At 44.9% G+C, this 17,678-nt stretch overlaps 1 protein-coding gene and 1 non-coding gene across 2 annotated transcripts in view; both read left to right on the top strand.

The window, feature by feature from the left end:
* The first annotated feature begins 464 nt into the window (after window positions 1-464).
* On the top strand, window positions 465-602 carry LOC119926294. Its single transcript, XR_005450182.1, has one exon. It is a non-coding gene; the product is annotated as a small nucleolar RNA SNORA7 (small nucleolar RNA).
* Window positions 603-12,500: 11,898 nt separating this feature from the next.
* The window catches only part of AVPI1 (arginine vasopressin induced 1), a 35,891-nt gene continuing 30,713 nt past the window's right edge, over window positions 12,501-17,678 (top strand). Inside the window, exon 1 of the mRNA XM_038744172.1 lies at window positions 12,501-12,567. The gene's annotated coding sequence lies outside the window, so the exon portion shown is untranslated. The remainder of the gene's footprint in view (window positions 12,568-17,678) is intronic.

The following is a 17,678-nucleotide window of genomic DNA, read 5'->3' as shown; positions in this document are numbered from 1 at the left end:
GGGAACTGAGGCCCAGAGAAGTGAAGTGACTTGCCCAAAGTCACACAGCTGACAAGTGGCGGAGTCGGGATTTGAACTGATGACCTCTGACTCCAAAGCCCGGGCTCTTTCCACTAAGCCACGCTGCTTCCCCATAATAATAAGCACTTAACAAATACTACTATTACTACTAATAATAATTATTCACCAAGCCCTCCATGGCAGCAGTGCATCACAGAAAGAGCCGCTGCGTTAGCAGTAGCCACAATGACCATGCACTTGCATCTTTTTCGTTTCTTTATTTGTTCATCTTTTTCAGAAGAGGTAACTAGAGCCCAGAGAAGTGAAGTGGCTCGTCCAAGGCCATACAGCAGGCAAGTGATGGAGTCAGGATTAAAATCCAGGTCCTTTTGACCCCTGACCCTTGCTCTATCCACTAGGCTGGGATGCTTCCCTTGTCTTTGGGTGGTGCTAGGGAAGGGATTCCCCTCTCAGGGTGGCACCTGGAGAGTTTCCAGTCCTCTACCCGTCTCGGCTACGGGAGGGAGAGTGAAGCAGAGGCCTGTCCATTCCATTCCTAGCTTGGCCAGTGGCTTGCGAGTGGAAGGCAATCTGCTACAAATCAAAACTCACCTGCTCATTCATTCATTCAATCATATTTATTGTGCTGGGCAGCAGCAGCATGGCAGAGAATCGAGGATGGAGACTCGAGTTTATCATCATCATCAATCGTATTTATTGAGCGCTTACTGTGTGCAAAGCACTGTACTAAGCGCTTGGGAAGTACAAGTTGGCAACATATAGAGACGGTCCCTACCCAACAGTGGGCTCACAGTCTAAAAGGGGGAGACAGAGAACAAAATCAAACATACTAACAAAACAAAAGGAAGGCGGCAATGGTAAACCACTTTACCATTGTAAAGTATTAGCTGCCGCTAACCTCCTCACTGGGCCTCGTTCTCGCCTGTCCCGCCGTCGACCCCCCAGCCCACGTCCTACCTCTGGCCTGAATTGCCTCCCTCCACACATCCACCAAACTAGCTTTCTTCCTCCCTTCAAAGCCCTACTGAGAGCTCGCCTCCTCCAGGAGGCCTTCCCAGACTGAGCCCCCCCTTATCCTCTGCTCCTCCTCTCCTCCCATCACCCCCAATCCCTCCCTCTGCCCTACCCCCTCCCCTCCCCTCAGCACTTGTTTATATTTGTACATATTTTTACTCTTTCAATTTTATTAATGATGTGTCTATATCCATAATTATATTTATTGTGATGGCATTGACACTGTCTACTTGTTTTGTTTCGTTGTCTGTCTCCTCCCGTTGTTGGGTAGGGGCTGTCTCTATATGTTGCCGAATTGTACTTTCCAAGCGTTTAGTACAGTGCTCTGCACACAGTGAGTGCTCAATAAATACGATTGAATGAATGAATGAAACCACTTCCATACTTTTACCAAGAAACCTCTACCACAACCAGAACGATTACAGATGGAGAGCAGGACGTCCTGGGAGAGGTGTGTCCGTGGTGCCGCTATGGGTCGGAAACAACTCAACGGCATAAGACAAGACAAGGGAAGGGAGGAATGGAGTGGGGTCTCCCATCCTCCAGAATGGACAAACTCCCTCCACTGGCTCCTTCTTTTCCTGGAGAAGCCAAACATGGGTGGGAGCTGAAAGCAGACTTGGGGTGTGGTCAGATAATAATAATAATAATGATTTTGGTATTTGTTAAGCACTTACTATGTGCAAAGCACTGTTCTAAGCCCTGGGGAAGATACAAGTGATCAGATTGTCTCATGTGGGGCTCACAATCTTAATCCCCATTTTACAGATGAGGTAACTGACGTACCGAGAAGTTAAGCCGTTTACCCAAGGTCACCCAGCAGACAAGTGGCAGAGCTGGGATTAGAACCCACATCCTCTGACTCCCAAACCCAGGCTCTTTCCACTATGTAATCGTTGCTGAAAAATCTCTGCCCATCAGGTTCAGACAGACAGCTTTTAACCTACAACAAAAAGAACTGGTTGAGATTTTTGCCGGCGCGCGACAGCTTTTAACCTACAACAAAAAGAACTGGTTGAGATTTTTGCCGGAGCGTGACAGCTTTTAACCTACAACAAAAAGAACCGGTTGAGATTTTTGCCGGAGCGCGACAGCTTTTAACCTACAACAAGAAGAACTGGTTGAGATTTTTGCCGGAATGAAAATCAGGCTGCCTTGGTTAAGAAACTTCCTGCAAGGCTTTTTTTTTTTTCTTTTTAAATAAGGGGTTGTTTTTTTTTTCCCATCCCAACAAATGTGAATAGCTTATTGCTTGACAAGTTTGTTCCATATTTCGGGGGAGCCCTTCACGTTAGTCCACGTCTGAGCCTCCTGCTCCGTGTCAGGATTGTCTGGTTAATATTATAAGCTCCTAGAAGGCAGGAACTCTGTCAGACTTGCTGGAAGAGGGCCCAGGAGAGCACTGTGCGCAAATGGGTGATTCAGTCCATCAATGCCTTTGGTGGTGGTGGTGGTGGTGATTCACAGAATACCGAGAGAGGAGTGAACCTCAAGGACTTTTTTTTCAAGTCTGAATTTAAAACCACCAAGGCAACAGGCGATTTCCCGAGCCGGGGCCAGATCCCTATAAAGCCACAACTTGGGCTCTGACGTATTTCGGGTAGGTGTCATCTCTGGTGCCCTACTGAAGACGAACAATTTGCCCCAATTCACCGCCCCAGTGGAATCTCAGAGCCATGGAGAAGCAATGTGGCTCAGTGGAAAGAGCCCGGGCTTTGGAGTCAGAGGTCACGGGTTCAAATCCCGGCTCCGCCAATTGTCAGCTGTGTGGCTTTGGGCAAGTCGCTTCACTTCTCTGTGCCTCAGTTACCTCATCTGTAAAATGGGGATTAAGACTGTGAGCCCCACGTGGGACAACCTGATCACCTTGTATCCGAACAGTGCTTTGCACATAGTAAGTGCTTAACAAATACCGTTATTATTATTATTATTCCAAGGCTTTAGAGGTATGATAGTAATAATGATAATTGTGATATCTGTGCCAGGGACTGAACAAATACCATTATTATTATTATTATTCCAAGGCTTTAAAGGTATGATAATAATAATGATAATTGTGGTGTCTGTTAAGCTCTGACTATGTGCTAGGAACTGGGGTAGATACAAGCTAATCAGGTTGGACACAGTTCCTGCCCCACATGGGACTCACAGTCTTAATCCCCGTTCTTTACCTGATAAGGTAACTGAGGCCCAGAGAAATAAAGTGACTTGCCCAAGGTCACACAGCAGACAAGTGGTGGAGCCAGGATTAGAACCCAGGTCCTTCTGACTCCCAGGGCCGTGCTCTATCCATTAGACCATGCTACCACTCTAGCTCCTAAGTCATCAGGACCCAATGTACAAGTATCTCCAGGTTGCCTAGTGAGTAAAGCACAGGTCTGTACATATTAATTACTCTAGTTATTCATTTATTTATTTATTTTACTTGTACATATCTATTCTATTTATTTTATTTTGTTAGTATGTTTGGTTTTGTTCTCCGTCTCCCCCTTTTAGACTGTGAACCCACCGTTGGGTAGGGACTGTCTCTATATGTTGCCAACTTGGACTTCCCAAGCGCTTAGTACAGTGCTCTGCACACAGTAAGCACTCAATAAATACGATTGATTGATTGATTGGAGTCAGAAGGACCTAGAATCTAAATCTGGTTTTGCCACTTGCCCGCTGTGTTACCTTGGGAAAGTCACTTTTAACTTCTCTGTGCTTCAGCTATCTCATTTGTCAAATGGGGATTAAGACTGTGAGCCCCACGTGGGACAGGGACTGTGACCAACCTGATTGACTGGTATCTACCCTGGTGCTCAGTACAGTGGCTGCCACATAAGTGCTTAACAAGTACCATTACAACAAAACAAAACCCCTATTCAGGGACGCCCCACTGTAACCAGGAACTCCTGGGTTACTTAGAGCTTCCTACTAGCACTCTGTGTGCAGCCCAGTACAGTGCTCTGCACACAGTAAGCGCTCAATAAATACGATTGATGAATACGAAGTGGGAAATGCCCTTGCATCTGAACTTTTTAAACATTTGCTATTCCCCCCATCCTTAGTCCCACAGCACTTATGAACCTATCTGTAATTTACACTCCTCTAGACTGTAAGCTCGTTGTGGGCAGAGAACTTCCCTACCAACTCTGTTATATTGTACTCTACCAGGGCTCTGTCTACAAGTGCTCAATAAATATAATTGACTATAAGCTCCTTGTGGGCAGGGATCATGTCTACTAACTCTATTGCATTCTATTCTCCCAAGCGCTTAGTACAGTGCTCTGCACATAGTAAGCGCTCAATAAATATGATTGATGATGATGATGATGATGTCTACTAACTCTATTGCATTCTATTCTCCCAAGCGCTTAGTGCAGTTCTGGACACAGCTAGCACTCAACAAATACCATTGATTGATTAATCGCTCTCAGTACAATAAGTGTTTATTACTGTTGCACCGAACTCTCAATCAATCAATCAATCGTATTTATTGAGTGCTTACTGTGTGCAGAGCACTGTACTAAGCGCTTGGGAAGTACAAGTTGGCAACATACAGAGACAGTCCCTACCCAACAGTGGGCTCACAGTCTAAAAAGTGGGCTCACAGTCTAAAAGCTTGGGCTCTCCCAAGCACTGAGTACAGTGCTCTGCACACAGTAAGTGCTCATAAATACAATTGAATGAATGAATGTGAGGCGGCTGCCCCAGCTCTTTTCTCCAATTCAGTCTTTCAACTATCACCTCAGTGCCCAAGTGCTTAGTACAATAAATACGCTCAATAAATACGATTGAATGAATGAATGAACACTTTTTATTTATTCATTCATTCATTCATTCAATCGCATTTATTGAGCGCTTACTGTGCGCAGAGCACTGTACTAAGTGCTTGGGAAGTACAAGTTGGCAACGTATAGAGACGGTCCCTACCCAACAGTGGGCTCACAGTCTAGAAGGGGGAGACAGAGAACAAAACAAAACATATTAACAAAATAAAATAAATAGAATATGTACAAGTAAAATAAATAAATAAATAGAGTAATAAATACGTCCAGACATATATACATATATACAGGTGCTGTGGGGAAGGGAAGGAGGTAAGGCGGGGGGGATGGGGAGGGGGATTCATTTTGATATCTGTTAAGGGCTTACTACGTGTCAAGCTCACAGATACAAGTTTCTGAGGATGGACACAGTCCCTGTCCCACGTGGGGCTCATAATCTGAGGGGGAAGGAGAACAGATATTTAATCCCCATTTTACAGATGAAGAAACTTCATTATCTGTCCTTCTATACTTCACTTCAGTCTATATTTCACTCTGCTACCCAGATTATGTTGCCAATTTGGACTTCCCAAGCACTTAGTACAGTACTCTGCACACAGTAAGCGCTCAATAAATATGACTGAATGAATTAATTAATTAATTAACTTTGTACAGAAACGCTCTGTTACTCCCTTCCTCAAAAATCTCCCGTGGCTGCCTGTCAACCTATGAATCAAGCAAAAACTCCTCACCCTGGGCTTCCAGGCTGTCCATCCCCTCACCCCCTCCTACCTCACCTCCCTTCTGTCCTTCTCCAGCCCAGCCCTCACCCTCCGCTCCTCTGTGGCCGCTCACCTCCTCACCGGGCCTCGTTCTCGCCTGTCCCACCGCTGACCCCTGGCCCACGTCCTTCCCCTGGCCTGGAATGCCCTCCTTCCGCACATCCACCAAGTCAGCTCCCTTCCTCCCTTCAAAGCCCTACTAAGATCTCACCTCCTCCAGGAGGCCTTCCCAGACCGAGCCCCCTTTTTCCTCTCCTCCTCCCCATCCCCCCCACCCTACCTCCTTCCCCTCCCCACAGCACTTGTATATATTCGTACAGACCTATTACTCTATTTATTTTACTCGTACATATTTACTATTCTATTTATTTCGTTAATGATGTGCATTTAGCTTTAATTCTATTTGTTCTGACGGTTTTGACACCTGTCTAAATGTTTTGTTTTGTTGTCTGTCTCCCCCTTCTAGACTGTGAGCCTGTTGTTGGGTAGGGACCGCCTCTATATGTTGCCGCCTTGTACTTCCCAAGTTTAGTACAGTGCTCCGCACGCAGTAAGTGCTCAATAAATACTTCTAAATGAATGAATGAATGAATGAAACAGATACAGAGAAATGACTTAACCAAGATCACAAAGCAAGCAATTCATTCATTCAATCAATCAATCAATCGTATTTATTGAGCTCTTACTGTGTGCAGAGCACTTGGGAAGTACAAGTTGGCAACATTCATTCATTCAATCAAGTTGGCAACATATAGAGACGGTCCCTACCCAACAGTGGGCTCACAGTCTAGAAGGGGGAGACAGAGAACAAAACAAAACATATTAACAGAATAAAATAAATAGAATAAACATGTACAAATAAAATAAATAGCCAAGATTAGAGCTCAGGTTTTCTGAGTCCCAGGTCCGTGCCCCTTTCACTATGCCATGCTGCAGCTTTTGTGCTTCTTCGACACTTATATACTCGCAACATGCTCTGACACTTCAGAACATTTTTATTTACCCCTTGCTCCTCCACATATCCATCTTTCCATTCTCTTTTCCTGCCTGGAATTTTTTATAGTTTTTGTCAAAGCTCTTACTATATGTCAAACACTGTTCCAAGCCCTGGGGTAAGTATAAGTTAATCAAGTGGGGCACAATCCCTGTCCTGCATGGGGCCTCAAAGTCTAACTAGGAGAGTGAACAGGGATTTAATCCTCCTTTTACAGAGGAAGCTGAGGCACAGAGTCAGTCAATAGTATTTGACACCCGTCCACATGTTTTGTTTTGTTGTCTGTCTCCCCCTTCTAGACTGTGAGCCCGCTGTTGGGTAGGGACCGTCTCTATATGATGCCGATTTGTACTTCCCAAGTGCTTAGTACAGTGCTCTGCACACAGTAAGCGCTCAATAAATACGACTGAATGAATTTGAAGTTAAGTGATTTGCCCAAGGTCACACAACAAGCAATTGGCAGAGCAGGGATTAGAACCCAGATCCTTTGACTCCCAAGCCCACACTTTTTCCACTAGGCCATGCTGCTTCTCAATTGGTATCTAGTCTCCCCTACTAGCCTGTAAACGCCTTGAGGGTAGGGTTTGGGCTCATTAACTCTATTGTACTTGAATAAATAATGATAATGATGATATTTGTTAAGCACTTACTATGTGCGAACCAATGTTCTAAGTGCTGGCGGGGGATACAAGGTGATTAGGTTGTCCCACGTGGGGCTCACAGTCTTCATCCCCATTTTACAGATGAGGTAACTGAGGCATAGAGAGGTTAAGTGACTTGCCCAAAGTCACACAGCAGACAAGTGGTGGATTCGGGATTAGAACCCATGACCTCTGACTCCAAAGCCCGTGCTGTTTCCATTGAGCCACGCTGCTTCTTAGTACAGCGCTCTGTCCACAGTAGGTGTTCACTAAACCCGATTTTCTCGTGTCCACCCCAGCGCTTAGTACAGTGCCTGGCACATAGTATGTGCCTAACAAATACCATCATTATTATTATTATTATTATTATTATTATTATTATTATTGTTACTGCTACTGACCGATTGACTGGTGCCCACAGCCCAGCCGTGCCTAGCACATAGTAAGCGCCTAACAAATACCATCATTATTATTATTATTGTTACTGCTACTGATTGATTGACTGGTGCCCACAGCCCAGCCTTGCTATTTCGAGAAGCAGCGTGGCTCAGCGGAAAGAGCCCGGGCTTTGGAGTCAGAGGTCATGGGTTCGAATCCTGCCTCTGCCACGTGTCTGCTGTGTGATCTTGGGCAAGTCACTTAACTTCTCTGAGCCTCAGTTACCTCAGCTGTAAAATGGGGATTAAGACTGTGAGCCCCACGTGGGACAACCTGATCACTTTGTATCCCCCCCCAGCGCTTAGAACAGTGCTTTGCATATAGTAAGCGCTTAACAAATGCCAACATTATTATTATTATTATTATTTCATTCAACGTCACCACTCCCATGGCATCTCCAGTGAGTAGCCCACGTCATTGCCTCAGCAAACCCCCGAGCTGCCAGGGCTACCAGTTCATCTTGTCCTTAGCTTATTCCTGGGTCAGAAACATTGAATCACAAAGAAAGAGTTTCATCGGGTTAGAAAACATGCAGTCATGTACTTGGTAAAACGATTGCTAAGCACTCGTTGTTTCTTGCTCTCTCTTAGTCACAGTTGTCCAAGAAACCACGGGTTCCTAGTTCCTTCCTGCATGTTGTTTTTTGGAGTTTGGAGCGTTATTCAGACTTCCTGAGAACCTCAAGCCATTCGCAAACCTGTCCGCTTATAGACTTCCTTCAACTTGTTGGTTTGGGGGTACTCCTCCCCTGTATTTGGAAAGCCTGAACCATCTTCCACTTTAGCAAAACAGTTTGCTAAGCCCGGAGAATGATAACATAAAAATAACACTAATAATAATAATAAATGGTGGTACTTAGGGACTAATAATGTGCCAAGCTCTGCACTAAGCACTGAGGTAGATATAAAATACGCAGAGTCGGTCCCACATGGGAAGGGGGAGAAGGAGCAAGTCTTTAATTCTCATGTTACAGATGAGCAAAGCGAGGCACAGCAGAAGCAGCGAGGCTTAATAGATAAGAGCACGGGACTGGCGGTCAGAAGGACCTGGATTCTAATCCCGGCTCTGCCGCATGTCTGCTGTGTGACCTTGCGCAAGTCACTTCACTTTTCTGGGCCTCAGTTCCCTCACCTGTAAAATGGGGACTAAGCGGGTGAGCCCCATGTGGGACAGGGACTGGGTCCAACCTGATTAACTTATATAATAATAATAATAATGGTATTTGTTAAGTGCTTACTATGTACAAAGTGCTGTTCTAAGATGAATAATGATGGCATTTATTAAGCGCTTACTATGGGCAAATCACTGTTCTAAGCGCGGGGAGGTTACAAGGTGATCAGGTTGTCCCACGGGGGGCTCACAGTCTTAATCCCCATTTTACAGATGAGGGAACTGAGGCACAGAGAAGTTAAGTGGCTTGCCCAAAGTCACACAGCTGACAAGTGGCGGAGCCGGGATTTGAACCCTCGATCTCTGACTCCAAAGCCCATGCTCTTTCCACTGAGCCGCGCTGACAAGTCTAAAATTTTATTTTGGCACTCCTACATGAGTTATTCTAAACCCTCCTGTGCATTTACAATTTTTTTTAACTCTCATACCCAAGGCAGCATTAGAACCCAGGTCTCCAGCCTTTCAAGGCTGTTCCTTTGCCTCTAAGCCACAGAAGGCAGTGCTTAGAACAGTGCTTGGCATGTTCATTCTAGAGAAGCAGCATGGCTCAGTGGAACGTGCATGGGCTTTGGAGTCAGAGGTCATGGGTTCGAATACCACTCTGCCAATTGTCAGCTGTGTGACTTTGGGCAAGTGACTTGACTTCTCTGTGCCTCAGTTCCCTCACCTGTAAAATGGGGATGAAGACTGTGAGCCCCTCGTGGGACAAACTAATCACCTTGTGCCTCCCTGGCACTTAGAATAGTGCTTTGCACATAGTAAGCGCTTAATAAATGCCATCATCATTATTATTATTCATTCATTCAATCGTATTTATTGAGCGCTTACTGTGTGCAGAGCATTGGACTAAGAACTTGGGAAGTACACGTTGGCAACATATAGAGACGGTCCCTACCCAACAGCGGGCTCACAGTCTAGAAGGGTAAGAGCTTAACAAGTACCATTATTATTATTTTGTCAAGTGATTTGCCCTAAGCACACTAGAGGCAAAGGACTCTTGCGCTTCTAGAAGAAAAGTCTAGACTACGTTCCCCCCCAGAAATCTACGTTTTCTGGATTTTCAGGTGTTTCTCTGACTCCCAACATTGATTCGTTTCTTCGACTCCTGAGATGGACTTTTCATTCATTCATTCATTCATTCAATCGTATTTATTGAGCGCTTACTGTGTGCAGAGCACTGTACTAAGCGCTTGGGAAGTATAAGCTGGCGACATATAGAGATGATCCCTACCCAACAACGGGCTCACAGTCTAGAAGGGGGAGACAGACAACAAAACATGTGGACAGCTGTCAAGTCGTCAGAATAAATCATTTGCGGTCCCGGTTCTCAAGGAATATGTTGGCTAGGACTCACAGTATTTCTGTGACTTCCTCTTTTTAAGGTGAAGGCTGAAGGATACAAACGGTCTTAGCAGACCCTAAGGAGACTTTGCATTTTAATAATAATAATGATGTTTTCCTCAGCGCTGTGGGCGCATAGTGACGGAGGCCATGTTTTCTCCCATTGCGAGGGCAGTTTTGGGAGAGGCCAAGCCCTTGGCTCCGTCACCGCCAATGGGAGAAACCGGCGACGTGAGCTCGGTGTTTATTAATAATGATAATAATGGTGTTTGTTCATTCATTCGATCGTATTTATTGAGCGCTTACTGTATGCAGAGCATTGGACTAAGCGCTCGGGAAGTACAAGTTGGCAACATATAAAGATGGTCCCTACCCAACAGCGGGCTCACAGTCTAGAAGGGTAAGAGCTTAACAAGTACCATTATTATTATTTTTGTCAAGTGATTTGCCCTAAGCACACTAGAGGCAAAGGACTCTTGCGCTTCTAGAAGAAAAGTCTAGACTACATTCCCCCCAGAAATCTACGTTTTCTGGATTTTCAGGTGTTTCTCTGACTCCCAACATTGATTCGTTTCTTCGACTCCCAAGATGGACTTTTCATTCATTCATTCATTCAATCGTATTTATTGAGTGCTTACTGTGTGCAGAGCACTGTACTAAGCTCTTGGGAAATACAAGTTGGCGACATATAGAGATGATCCCTACCCAACAACGGGCTCACAGTCTAGAAGGGGGAGACAGACAACAAAACATGTGGACAGCTGTCAAGTCGTCAGAATAAATCATTTGCGGACCCGGTTCTCGAGGAATATGTTGGCTAGGACTCACAGTATTTCTGTGACGTCCTCTTTTTAAGGTGAAGGCTGAAGGATACAGACGGTCTTAGCAGACCCTAAGGAGACTTTGCATTTTAATAATAATGATGATGCTTTCCAACCTGTACTTCCCAAGCGCTTAGTACAGTGCCCTGCACACAGTAAGCGCTCAATAAATATGATCCGCCAAGCTAACTCTCTTCCTCCCTTCAAGGCCCTACTGAGAGCTCACCTCCTCCAGGAGGCCTTCCCAGACTGAGCCCCTTCCTTCCTCTCCCCCTCGTCCCCTTCTCCATCCCCCCCATTTTACCTCCTTCCCTTCCCCACAGCACCTGTATATATGTATATATGTTTGTACATATTTATTACTCCATTTATTTATTTATTTATTTAACTTGTACATATCTATTCTATTTATTTTATTTTGTTAAGTGTGTTTGGTTTTGTTCTCTGTCTCCCCCTTTCAGACTGTGAGCCCACTGTTGGGTAGGGACCGTCTCTATATGTTGCCAACTTGTACTTCCCAAGCTCTTAGTACAGTGCTCTGCACACAGTAAGTGCTCAATAAATATGATTGATTGATTGACAGCTGTCGTCAGAATAAATCATTTGCGGACCCGGTCCTCAAGGAATATGTTGGCTAGGACTCACAGTATTTCTGTGACTTCCTCTTTTTATGGTGAAGGCTGAAGGATACAAACGGTCTTAGCAGACCCTAAGGAGAGTTTGCATTTTAATAATAATGATGATGTTTTCCAACCTGTACTTCCCAAGCGCTCAGCACAGTGCCCTGCACACAGTGAGCGCTCAATAAATACGATATGTTGCCAACTTGTACTTCCCAGGCGCTTAGTACAGTGCTCTGCACACAGTAGGTGCTCAATAAATACGATTGAATGAATGACTGAATGACTGAATGAATGTTTTCCTCAGCGCTGAGGGCTCAGAGTGAAGGAGACCATGTTTTCTCCCATTGCGAGGGCAGTTTTGGGAGAGGCCAAACCCTCGTTTCTGTCACCACCACCGGGATAAACCGGCGACGTGAGCTCGGTGTTTATTAATAATGATACTAATGGTGTTTGTTAGGCGCTTACTACAGGCCAAGCACTGTGATAAGCGCGTTTGGAAAGGAGAGGCGCCTGAGGAACCAGAGGCCTCCTCGTGAGGAGACGCGCTGAGGCGTTTTGGCGGGACGCCAGCACCTCTCCCCGCAGCGCCCCCTGCCGCAGCCGGCGGGAAGGAGACGAAGGAAGCCCGGGCCACGCCCCCTTTCTCCGCTCCAGCCAATCCGCTCCGCGCTCCCCAATGACGTCAACCCCTTCGGCGCCACGTGCCTCCCCGCGGGGCGGAGGGAAAGGGGCGGGGAGGAAGGACACGCCCCCTCCCGGAGATGCGATCGCTGATTGGACGGCCGAAGTGTGCACGTTCGGTTGGGGTGGAGCGGCCGCCTCTGATTGGCTGGCGGACAGCCCGGCGGCCGCAGTCATTCATTCAGTCAATCAATCCTATTTATTCATTCATTAGAGCGCTTAATTGGTGCAGAGCACTGTACTAAGCGCTTGGAGCTTCTCAGGTGCGGGAGAGCAGCCTCTCTGCAACCAGGTAGGTGGCCCACCGACTCTTCCCCGGTGCGTGCGTGTTTATATATATTTCTATTTGTAATAATAATGATAATAATAATAACAATGGCATTTATTAAGCGCTTACTATGTGCCAAACACTGTTCTAAGCGCTGGGAAGGTTGCAAGGTTAATCTATTACAATATAATACTTGTACATATTTATTCTATTTATTTTATTTTGTTAATATGTTTTGTTGTCTGTCTCCCCCTTCTAGACTCAGTCTTAATCTATTTATTCTATTTCTTAATCTACTTATTCTATAAATAATATAATATAATATATAAATATAATAAATATATTTATTCTATAAATAATATGTTATATATTTATATAATAAATAAACTCTATTAATTTTATTTTGTTAGTATGTTTGGTTTTGTTGTCTGTCTCCCGCTTTTAGACTGTGAGCCCACTGTTGGGTAGGGACTGTCTCTATATGTTGCCAACTTGGACTTCCCAAGCGCTTAGTACAAAGTAAGCGCTCAACAAATAAGATTGATTGATTGATTAATCCCCATTTTACATATAGGGAACTGAGGCCCAGAGAAGCGCCTGTATATATGTATATATGTTTGTACGTATTTATTACTCTATTTATTTTACTTGTACATATTTGTTCTATTTATTTTATTTTGTTAATATGTTCACCTTACCTGCTAACCCCTCCCCACAGCAGCTGTATATATGTATATATGTTTGTACAGATTTATTACTCTATTTTATTTGTACATATTTATTCTATTTCATCAATCGTATTTATTGAGCGCTTACTATGTGCAGAGCACTGTACTTATTTATTTTATTTTGTTAATATGTTCTGTTTTGTTGTCGGTCTCCCCCTTCTAGACTGTGAGCCCGCTGCTGGGTAGGGACCGTCTCTAGATGTTGCCATCTTGGACTTCCCAAGCGCTGAGTACAGTGCTCTGCACACAGTAAGCGCTCACTAAATACGATTGAATGAATTAAGTGACTTGCCCAAAGTCACACAGCTGACAATTGGTGGAGCTAGGATTCGAACCCATGACCCCTGACTCCAAAGCCCGGGCTTTTTCCACCGAGCCATGCTGCTTGTTGTTAAGCGCTTACTATGTGCCAAGCACTGTTCTAAGCGCTCGGGGGGATACAGGGTGATCAGGTTGTCCCACAAGGGGCTCACTGTCTTAATCCCCATTTTATAAATAATAATGGCATCTGTTCAGCTCTTACTATGTGCGAAACACTGTTCTAAGCGCTGGGGCGGCTACAAGGTGATCAGATTCCTCTCCCCCAATCCTTCCTCTCCCCCTCCTCCCCATCCCCCCCGCCTTACCTCCTTCCCCTCCCCACAGCACCTGTATATATGATATATGCTTGTACAGATTTATTACTCTATTTTACTTGTACATATTTATTCTATTTATTTTATTTTGTTAATATGTTTCGTTTTGTTGTCTGTCTCCCCCTTCTAGACTGTGAGTACGTTGTTGGGTAGAGACCGTCTCTGTATGTTGCCAACTAGTACTTCCCAAGCGCTTAGTACAGTGCTCTGCACACGGTAAGCGCTCAATAAATACGATTGAATGAATGAATGAATCAGGTTGACCCACGGGGGGCTCCCAGGCTTCATCCCCATTTTACAGATGAGGGAATTGAGGCCCAGAGACGTGAAGTGACTTGCCCAAAGTCACACAGCTGACAGTTGGCGGGTAAAATCCCGCGGGCTGGAGGAGCTGCTTTTCATTCATTCATTCATTCATTCATTCAATCATATTTATTGAGTGCTTACTACATGCACAGCACTGTACTGAGCGCTTGGGAAGTACAAGTCGGCAGCATATAGAGACAGTCCCTACCCAACAACGGGCTTACAGTCTACAAGGGGGAGATGATGATGGTATTTAAGCGCTTACTATGTGCTAAGCCCTGTTCTAAGCTCTGGGGGGGCGTTCAAGGTGATCAATTGTCCCACGTGGGGCTCACAGTCTTCACCCCCATTTTACAGAGGAGGTAACTGAGGCACAGAGAATAATAATAATAATGGTATTTGTTAAGCGCTTACTATGTGCCAAGCACTGTTTTAAACACTGGGGTAGATACAGGGTAATCAGTTTGCCCCAGGAGGGGCTCACAGTCTTAATCCCCACTTTACAGATGAGGGAACTGAGGCACAGAGAAGTGAGGTGACTTGCCCAAAGTCACACAGCAGACGAGTGGTGGAGCCGGGGTTAGAACCTCTGACTCCCAAGCCCGGGCTCTTTCCACTGAGCCACGCTGCTTCTTAATGCACACCCCGCCCCCCGGCCTGAAACAGACTGGCTCCTCTATAGCCCACCCGCAGGTCTAGATGGATTATTATTATTATTATATTATATAATAATTATATAATAATAATTATAATAATGGCATTTAAGTGCTTACTATGTGCCGTGCACTATAATTAATAATAATAATAGTAAGCACCCAATAAATACAATAATAATAATGGCATTTATTAAGCGCTTACTATGTGCTTTGCACTGTTCCAAGTGCTGGGGAGGTTACAAGGTGATCAGGTTGTCCCACGGAGGGGTCACAGTTTTAACCCCCATTTTACAGATGAGGGAACTGAGGCCCAGAGAGGTTAAGTGGCTTGCCCAAAGTCACACAGCTGACAACTGGTGGAGCCGGGATTTGAACCCACGACCTCTGACTCCAAAGCCCAAGCTATTTCCACTGAGCCACAGTGCTTCTCTAATACAATTGAGTGATGAATACAATACATTGTATACATACAATACAATACATTGTGGGAAGCAGCGTGGCTCAGTGGAAAGAGCCCGGGCTTTGGAGTCAGAGGTCATGGGTTCAAATCCCGGCTCCGCCACTTGTCAGCTGTGTGACTTTGGGCAAGTCACTTCACTTCTCTCTGCCTCAGTTACCTCATCTGTAAAATGGGGATTAAGACTGTAAGCCCCCCGTGGGACAACCTGATCACCTTGTAACCTCCCCAGCGCTTAGAACAGCGCTTTGCACATAGTAAGCGCTTAATAAATGCTATCATTATTACAATAATAATAATTATGGCATTCAAGGCCTTACTGAGAGCTCACTTCCTCCAGAAGGCCTTCCCAGACTGAGCCCCTTCCTTCCTCTCCCCCTCGCCCCCTCTCCATCCCCACCGCCTTACCTCCTTCCCTTCCCCACAGCACCTGTATATATGTACATATGTTTGTACATATTTATTACTCTATTTATTTATTTATTTACTTTACTTGTACCTATCTATTCTATTTATTTTATTTTGTTAGTATGTTTGGTTTTGTTCTCTGTCTCCCCCTTCTAGACTGTGAGCCCACTGTTGGGTAGGGACTGTCTCTATATGTTGCCAACTTGTACTTCCCAAGCGCTTAGTACAGTGCTCTGCACACAGTAAGCGCTCAATAAATATGATTGATTGATTGATTTGTTAAGCACTTTCTGTGTACCGGGCACTGTACTGAGCCCTTGGATAGGTGCAATAGAAACTGTAGACTCTAAGCCCATTGTGGGCAGGGATTGTCTCTCATTATTGCTGTATTGTACTTTCCAAGTGTTTAGTATAGTGCCCTGCACACAGTAAGTACTCAATAAATACGACTGAATGAATGAATGAATACAGTAATAATTATGGCATTTAAGCGCTTACTATGTGCCAGGCACTGCACTGAGAACTGGGGTTGGATACAGTAATAATTATGGCATTAGTTAAACGTTTACTATGTGCCACACACTGCGCCGAGCTCTGGGGTGGACCCAATAATAATAATTCTGGCATTTGTTAAGCGCTTACTCTGTGGCAGGCACTGTACTACGCGCCGGGGCAGATAGAAGCAAATCGGGTTGGAGAGAGTCCCTGTCCCACGTGGGGCTCACGGTCTCAATCCCCATTTTACAGATGAGGGAACTGAGCCCCAGAGAAGTGACGTGACTTGTCCAAGGTCGCACAGCAGACAGGTGGTAGAGGTGGGATTAGAACCCACAACCTTCCTACTCCCAGGCACGGGCTGTATCCACTAAGACATGCCGCTTCTCCAAGAAAATCGGATTTACAGAGTGGGTTGCCCTGAGATGAGAAAACCGGGGTACTCCCTCTTCTTTTTCCATGAACTTGGGCTCCTGTGCAGGCAGGAGAAGGGAATGGAGGATGCCATAAAATCTAATCATCATCATCAATCGTATTTATTGAGCGCTTACTATGTGCAGAGCACTGTACTAAGCGCTTGGGAAGTCCAAGTTGGCAACATAGAGAGACAGTCCCTACCCAACAGTGGGCTCACAGTCTAAAAGGGGGAGACAGAGAACAAAACCAAACATACTAACAAAATAAAATAAAATAAATAGAATAGATATGTACAAGTAAAATAAATAGAGTAATAAATATGTACAAACATATGTACATAATTCATTCAATCATATTTATTGAGCGCTTACTGTGTGCAGAGCACTGTACTAAGCGCTTGGGAAGTACAAGTTGGCAACATATAATAATAATAATAATAATAATAATAATGGCATTTATTAAGCGCTTACTATGTGCAAAGCACTGTTCTAAGCGCTGGGGAGGTGACAGGGTGATCAGGTTGCCCCACACGGGGCTCCCAGTTATGATGATGATGGTAGTTAAGCGCTCACTAGGTGCCGTGCACTGTACTAAGCGCTGGGCTGGATCTGAGAAAAGCAGGTTGGGCGCAGTCCCTGTCCCATGTGGGGTTCACAGTCCAAGTGATAATAATACTAAAAATAATAATAATGACGATGGTAGTTAAGCGCTCACTACGTGCCGGACACTGTACTAAGCGCTAGACGAGATCCGAGCAGATGGGGTTGGACGCAGTCCCTCAAGGATGACACGCAAATTCGTGAAGCGTTCCATATTTTTTCTATTTATTTATTTATTATTTTTACTTGTACATATCTATTCTATTTATTTTATTTTGTTAGTATATTTGGTTTTGTTCTCTGTCTCCCCCTTTTAGACTGTGAGCCCACTGTTGGGTAGGGACTGTCTCTATATGTTGCCAACTTGGACTTCCCAAGCGCTTAGTACAGTGCTCTGCACACAGTAAGCGCTCAATAAATACGATTGATTGATT

The sequence above is a fragment of the Tachyglossus aculeatus genome, chromosome 3 (genome assembly GCF_015852505.1).
Source record: "Tachyglossus aculeatus isolate mTacAcu1 chromosome 3, mTacAcu1.pri, whole genome shotgun sequence".
NCBI classification, from domain to species: Eukaryota; Metazoa; Chordata; class Mammalia; order Monotremata; family Tachyglossidae; genus Tachyglossus; species Tachyglossus aculeatus.
This window is presented reverse-complemented; position numbering and strand designations above follow the sequence as displayed.